This window comes from Triticum aestivum, chromosome 5B (genome assembly GCF_018294505.1).
Source record: "Triticum aestivum cultivar Chinese Spring chromosome 5B, IWGSC CS RefSeq v2.1, whole genome shotgun sequence".
NCBI lineage: Eukaryota > Viridiplantae > Streptophyta > Magnoliopsida > Poales > Poaceae > Triticum > Triticum aestivum.
This window is the reverse complement of record NC_057807.1, coordinates 516,774,248-516,781,708: the sequence shown is the minus strand read 5'-3', so window position 1 is coordinate 516,781,708 and position 7,461 is coordinate 516,774,248. Positions and strand designations below refer to the sequence as shown.

At 47.8% G+C, this 7,461-nt stretch overlaps 1 pseudogene; it reads left to right on the top strand.

Annotated features, from left to right (window-relative positions):
• Nucleotides 1–5,742: 5,742 nt before the first annotated feature.
• The window catches only part of LOC123116694 (glucan endo-1,3-beta-glucosidase-like), a 7,086-nt pseudogene continuing 5,367 nt past the window's right edge, over nucleotides 5,743–7,461 (top strand).

Below are 7,461 nucleotides of genomic sequence, written 5' to 3'. Positions count from 1 at the left end.
CGAGTGATTGGGCGACGTCTGTGTGACTTTAGCTCAAGGAGAATACGGTGAGGATTGTGTGTCTGGGGCTGGGTGTCCTCGAGTTTAAATACTCAGCCGCTCCAACCAGATGTACAACTGAGACAGCAGTTGGAACTGGTCTACCAAATCATTGTCTTCACCGAGCTTACTGGTTCCATTTCCTCAACTCAATCATTTCGTCATTTCTGTTGCTGTGTGCTTGTTCATATCTGTTTGAAGACTTTGACTGAAGACTTTCTCAATTTCCTCAGTTCAATTTCTTCAGTCTGTTCGTCTTCATCTTGTGTTATCATGTGCTTATGCTTTCTATACTCTGTGCTTGTCTTCATTTCATCATGATGACTATGCGTGTGTTCTGCTATGTTTACTTCTGAGTACTTATTCCGCTGCAAGTAGTTCTTCATTTAGGAATTTCCTCACTGGCAAATTCCTCAGTGAAGAATTCATGAAAATCGCCTATTCACCCCCCCTCTAGTCGATATAACGCACTTTCACTACATAAGAACATATATACTTATAATAACATGATTGCATACTCAAATTAAACATCCAATTAAATAATTGGCTACACATAACATTTGCACACCTCAATAAAGAATTACATGCATTGTAAGCTAGGGGAAACTATCATGAAATAATCTACCTCTTCTTGTGACACTTGCCATTACTCTGCTTCTGGCTGGATCCCTCGCCGACTTGGGGAAGGAGACACTTCTTCATGTCAATGATTCACATGTACAAATGTAGGTTGTGTACGCCTCCTTGGCCGCGTACTCGATGTGATTTTCATCCAGTTTCTTCATCCAGGGCAAGTGTCAGGCAAGCATGTTCTTGCTGCAGGCATCCTTCATGTCTCCATAGTTGGGGTCGATGATGGTCTCAGCGAGGTCAACCAGGGAGATCCTCCTTCCTGCTGCCCCAGATCTTGTACTGTCCCTGGATGTCGACAAATTTCTGGCAGGCGATAGTCAAAGTCTTGAGCATCTTTACATCATTTCTGGTGCCCACCATAGCGAAACTGTAGTCAGGGTTGTAGACAAACCTGGTGAAATGTTTGCAAGACCTTGTAGCCAGGCAGTAGTGGTAGACGAGGACGTGATGACACACGGACATCTGGACAACGACGGCCTTCTGATTATTACCAGCACGACGGTTGGTGTACTCAAGGTCAAAGCCGACTACTTTGTACTTGTCCTCAGCAAGCAATTGCTCCATGGTGTGGATGGAGTTCTCCACCCAGATCGGTCGTGTCCGTGAACCTTTGATGGGTGTCCACTATAGCACGCATGGTGAACTGCCGCTTATCGCCAGTCACTGGGAGCGCCGTTGAAGCCGCGGGATGTCCTCTCTGTATGTGTTATCGTAGGTGTGCTTCTTGTGTTGTGGGGCGCGATCGAAAGGTTGAAGAGAGACAAGGTTAATAAATGGGGTCAGACAGCCTTTAATATCAGCATGTCTTGTCAATGCGTTCCTGCCGGAGAATTCCAGTGCACGCTTGAGCACCGCACACCTGTTTCATTTGGCCATGCATCGGCTCGAAGAGGCGTCAATGTATCATTGGTGAGCCATTTCCGCACAACCGCGCAGGCTTCCGTGCACAACCATGCAACCTTCCCGCCCGGACAAGCTAGCCTGAGAATAGTGATGCGCGCGAAGGAAGAGGATTTGGAGCATTCGGGTGCCCAACCCACCATATTTTTAAAAAAATCAAGAATTTGGGGATATTTTCATGTACGTCAATGCTTATCTTGTTACTCCGATTACCTCATGGTTTTAAATCCGGGTATAAGAAATATTCCAACCATTGCGAATACAATGAAATTCAGTGATTTTGGTTTTCATTTCAGCCAAATGATCGAAATTTCCGCATGGATTGAACCAAATATTTTGAAAAGTAAAAATAATAATAGAATTATGTATACAACTGAAATTGCTGAAATCTTTTAACCAAAAGGCAGTTACTATATAGGTATGTACTGTAATTAATAATTTTTTCAAAATTTCGTTGACTTTATCACGGCCATAAAGTCATTCTTATTGTGTGTTTTTCTTCCCCTTCGTCCAGCATGGCAGCAAGTCGTCGTCAGTGTCCGTGATGGCGAGGCGTTGATGAAGACATGATGAATCCAACTTAACTCGGGAGAAGACTCTTAATTAGTAAATCCTCCTTCCCCGTTGCTTCCCAATCCCATAATGCATCGATTCTCTTAGGAGAAGAAAAAACATATGGTTGGCTCTCATCTCGAACTCAGAAAGTATTTCGGAGTTGTGCATCGGTGATGGATCTGTGTCTAGCAAAAGAAAGCAAGCGTGCCTGCATGCTATTGGCGACTGAGCGAGTACATCGCGAACTCTCGGTGATGCATTGACGCCGTTCTTGCATTGTGGCCGGTTTATATGATTGTGTAATGCATAGGTGCCCCTACCCTACATATATGTTGGTGACGAGTGGCATGACCCTTCAACCTATAAAAGTCGGCCAACCTGGGACGGCCTAGCTAGCTAGCGAGTGAAAACGTGGGGAACTGTTGGTCTCTTGCTTTGTGAATCAGCTAAATAAAATGTACTCGCTTGCTGCATTTAATGGTTTCTTCTCTCTCTCCTTCTGCCTGAACCCACAAGTTGATGAATTGCTAAGACGTATTTCCTCTCACGACAACAGAATTATATTGATCTTCAGGCAGCGTGCCTAGTTCATGTAGATGCAGTCAGCTGCAGGCAGGATCACAATTCAGAAGACACTATCCACGCATTGTTCTAGTCTGTACCTTTTACTGACTTGAGATAAAGCGACCGGCTTGCATAACTAGACCACTTCGATTCACACGATTCCAAAAACATGGAGATACAATAAACTTTGAAATTCTATATCATGCCACATTTAATTTCACAACATTGAATGGACTACTTACTGCACCATTTCAAAGTTTGTTTTATTTTCCTCTTTTACATCACAGACATGTAGCATGGCTGACTACTTGCGTGTATGTATGTCTTTCAGCATGTCAAGTTGATGTTCTTTTCAGGTTCCATCAGCCACTTTGACAGCAAAAGGAATATATTAAGACAGGCGGCCATGAATTGCCAAAAAAAAAACGAAAGACACGCAGGGATGATGCATGCAGATGTGGTTGGTAAATAAAGTTTATCGCCTTACCAAGACGACATAGCATGGTCGGTAAACAAAGTATATATATGTCTGGGCATAGCTTTGGACTTGCATGACTTTGCTCTTTGCCAACGTGTTTCCTTGTTTGTATGCACTGGTGTTGGCTATGTTCGTACTACTTATGCAGAGGCTGGGTGGGCGCTTATTGTGCTTGTATTCTCTTGATATTTCAGCTTGAGTAAATAAAATCCACCATTTGTCGGAAAAAATGAGTAGAGAGGAAAATATCAGTAACAACATGAAGTATGTAAAATAATTACATGCACCTACACTACATAGCATGAATCTTTTCATCGTAGCTATGGTCAGTTGGTGACATGGATGGGCCGAGGCTCATCTCCCTTGCCCAAGATCAGTGTGCAGGTGCCATGGGTCCTTTGCATCATCATGTTGTGAGGTTGCCACTAGCCTGGGTGGGGGCTCGTGACTAGGAGGGCGTACGACCTTGCCTCGCCTCATCGTGGACCGCGGGCCTACCTGTCAGGAAGCCTATCCTTGCGCAGATCCGAAGTAGGACAAGGATAGTCATGTCTGGAAGGTGGTCAAAACCATGAGGAACATGGACGCCCCCCTCCCACTCAATGGTTGGGAGCCCGTCATTCAGGATGCTTGTCCTAGCTACATTTCTTTTGTGGTATCCTGGAACGGTTGTAAGGTTTGTCCATGGCCAGATATGACTACGGAAATAGGCTACGGTCGATCTAGAGATTCCAATGTGTTGTGGTGGCTTCCTCTGCTCTGGTTGATGCAGGTGAATTCTTGTGGTGATGCAGGGGTCTTGGGCCCTGGGTGTTTGGGCGGTGACCCCCGTTGTTGGGCTGCACATTTAGCTCTCGATAAAGTGTTGTTGGCTATGTTCATTGGTCATTTACACGGAGACGTGTGCGGTGGCATGTGACCCTCGAAAGGAGGTTTTCATCGATGACGGTATTTCCCTAATCTAGATCTAGAGTTTCCCCTTCATTGTTCTTGGTTCCCACCAGGGGCCATTGTAGCTTGGGTCCCTTTAACAAGGTGCATGGGAGGTGTTGATCGAAAGCGTCATGCCCTAACAACAATGGTGACGATGCTTGTAGGTGTCTTGTCCCTCTTGGAGACAATGCATTGTTTTCCTTCCCCACCTCGTTAGCCATCACTCAGGGTGAAAATCGTCGTCATTCTTGTGCATACACAGTACATTGTGTCCCTCACATAGATGTGTGTCAATGATCCCCAATCGAGGTCGCGTGTGCGGTTTGGCTTGGAGCTCCATTCGACACCACCTTGGCTCCGACCATGGCTAGCCGTTTCGTTTGCACCTACCTTCTACACATGACTTGGACCTCTTTTCAGCCCCACCATGGCTCCGATGGCTAGCGGTCGTGTTTACCTAGCTTTTACGCGCAATGACGTCCTCTCTCTATCCTTTCTACTTGTCGGTATAGTCGGCACTCCTCGGCCCTGAGCGATAGGGTAGAGGGTCCTCTGCAATGGCAGGTTGATGCTGATCATGCGGCGAAGTCTCGTGCTTTCCAGGTTGTGCATAGTTGCATGTTGTCGTTGGCCTTTGGTGTGTTTTGAGGTAGTCGGACCCCTCATGTACTTCTTCTTGGCGACAAGTTGGAGGCGTCTAATAGTGCACTTTTGGTGCTTTAAATTATAAGGAATGAACTTTCCGTGGCTATGTTCCCAACGCGGCAAGATTTTGGCCATGGGGTCAAAGTGTGCAGGAGCATTTGCATTCACGCAAACATGTGAGGAAGGAGAAGAAACCAAAATAAAAATGTTCTGCAAACTAACACTAGGCACATTAATATTCCGTTATCACCTATAGCTTTGTATTGGCGAGACATTCATAACTAGATTTCACTCTAGATATGTTTTGATACAAAACTGGACTATAAAGTTGTCATTCCAGGATTATTGTACTTGGCACCGAATTGATACCAAAGTTGCCACTATGTTGATATCAAAGTTCCACGTAGTAACCTTGGTACCAATGTGTGACAACAAAGAAAAATTAGATGGCAACTTTAAACCTCAAAAGGTTGTTAAAATATAGTAACAAGAGGATCTCATCAAAACAAAGCTAGACCAATCATTGAAGACCTATTGTAAATTCAAGTACTAGCAAGTTAAGCATCTATATCATTGCTTTTGTCACATCTGCATGCATGCATGCATGCATAACCTGATGCTACATTGGTGCTATATTCCGGTCCTAGTTATAATCCAAGGAGGGAGGAGAGGGCCTTCTTGACATGTGACCTAGCCCGAGTGGGAGCCGCTGCGCTCGCATAAGATTCCATTTCTGGGGGCAACATCTATATGTGCTGCCTACCGCGCTCGTGATGCTGGCCGTCCCTATCGGCCTTTGCAATAGTGATTGGATGGCCGGAGCCCACACATGCGTTTGAAGATATGGACTCCGTGCTTATGCATACCTTCCTAGTATAGCTAGCTATAATTGGAGGGTCCTCAAATAATAGCCCAAAGTTCATATGGGCACCTCTCGTCATCACCTACTTGGCTTGTGTCCGGCCGGCCATCCTCCAGTGGCACACCGGCTCACCATGGGGCCGCCGCCAAGGCATGGTTTCATGCTCCGTGCCGAGGTGGTCATATGCATATTCCTCGTCATAGCACCGTTCAGCATGGCGATCGGTGTCAACTACGGCACCAAGGGTGACAACCTTCCATCGCCGGCTAAGGTTGCGGCGTTCCTCGTGACCCGCACAAACATTGACCGTGTAAAGCTGTTTGACATCAAGCCGGACATTATCCGGGCCTTCGCTGGCACGGGCATCTCGGTAATGGTCACAACAAGCAATGGCGACATCCCTGGCCTGGCCACCCAGAACGGCGCCGATGCATGGGTCGCTACCAATATCGCGCCATACTACCCCGCCACAGATATCTCTCTCATCGCCGTGGGCAACGAGATCATGGACACGGCCGACAAGAATCTCATCGGCAACCTCGTCCCCGCTATGCAGACACTCAAGGCCGCGCTCGTCACGGCTGGCTACGGCAAAATTCGTGTTTCCACGCCAAGCTCACTCGGCATCCTGGTTGACGCCCAGCCGCCGTCCGCGGCTCGGTTTCGCGATGTCTGGGATGTTGCCATCTTCACGCCGATGCTCCAATTTCTCCGGAAGACCAAGTCCCCACTCATCGTGAACACGTACCCGTACTTTGGGTACAACGGTGACACGCTACCGTACGCGCTGGCGCGGCCGAACCCTGGCGTGCTAGACACGGGTACGGGCATCACATACACGAGCATGCTTGAGGCACAGCTTGACTCGGTGTACTCTGCAATGAAGAAACTTGGGTTTGAGGACGTGGAGATCCTGGTGGGGGAGACCGGGTGGCCGACTAAGGCGATGGACGGGCAGATCGGCGTGAGCCCGGCCGAGGCGGCGGAGTACAACAAATATCTCATCGGTGCGGTTACCTCCGGGTCAGGCACATTGCTCATGCCAAAGCGGAAGTTCGAGACGTACATATTTGCGCTCTTCAACGAGGACCTCAAGCCCGGGCCCGTCGCCGAGCGCAATTTCGGGATGTTCCAGCCAGACTTCACGCCGATGTATGACATTGGCATCATGAAAGATCCGGTGAGCACGTGATGACGAGCACACATACGCTGGTTTTCACACGCACAATGCAAGTTATACTGACGCACGCCCGTGTGTAATGCAGGTCAAAACGGCACCGCCTATGGCCGCCACAGCTCATGCCTTGGAGGCTGCGGCGCCTACAGAGGCGAATGGCTCGAACAGCGCCAAGGCGTCCGCGCCTGCATCGTCGACAGGCAACAAATCCTCCACGACGGACGAAGCTGAAGGAAGCGATGCTCAGTCATCCACGAAGAGCGAACAGTCGGAGGCAGCAGCCAAGGTACGCACATCGGCACATGCATGCTGCATTCGATCTCAACAACAGCTAATTGGTCGTTGCCTTTGTTGAACATGGCCAGGGTGGTGACGGCGAAGAAGAAATCAGTGAGAAAACCAAACCCAAAGAAGAAAGTGCAACACCGCCGGCGGCCGGAGCTGCTTCGGAAGCCACCAACTTTCTTTTTCCTATCCCTTGCATACTTGCAGTTGCGCTCTGTCTAACTGTCCATGTCTAATCTTCCGTCTCTACACTTTAGCTGGACACATGTAATTACACTAATTAAGAAAGGAGCTAGGCAGAAGCACTTTACGGAAGACGACGAAAAATTACCCTCCGACCCCACGTCTTCCGGGTAAGACTAACACGAAAATTCTAAATCAACGAACTAT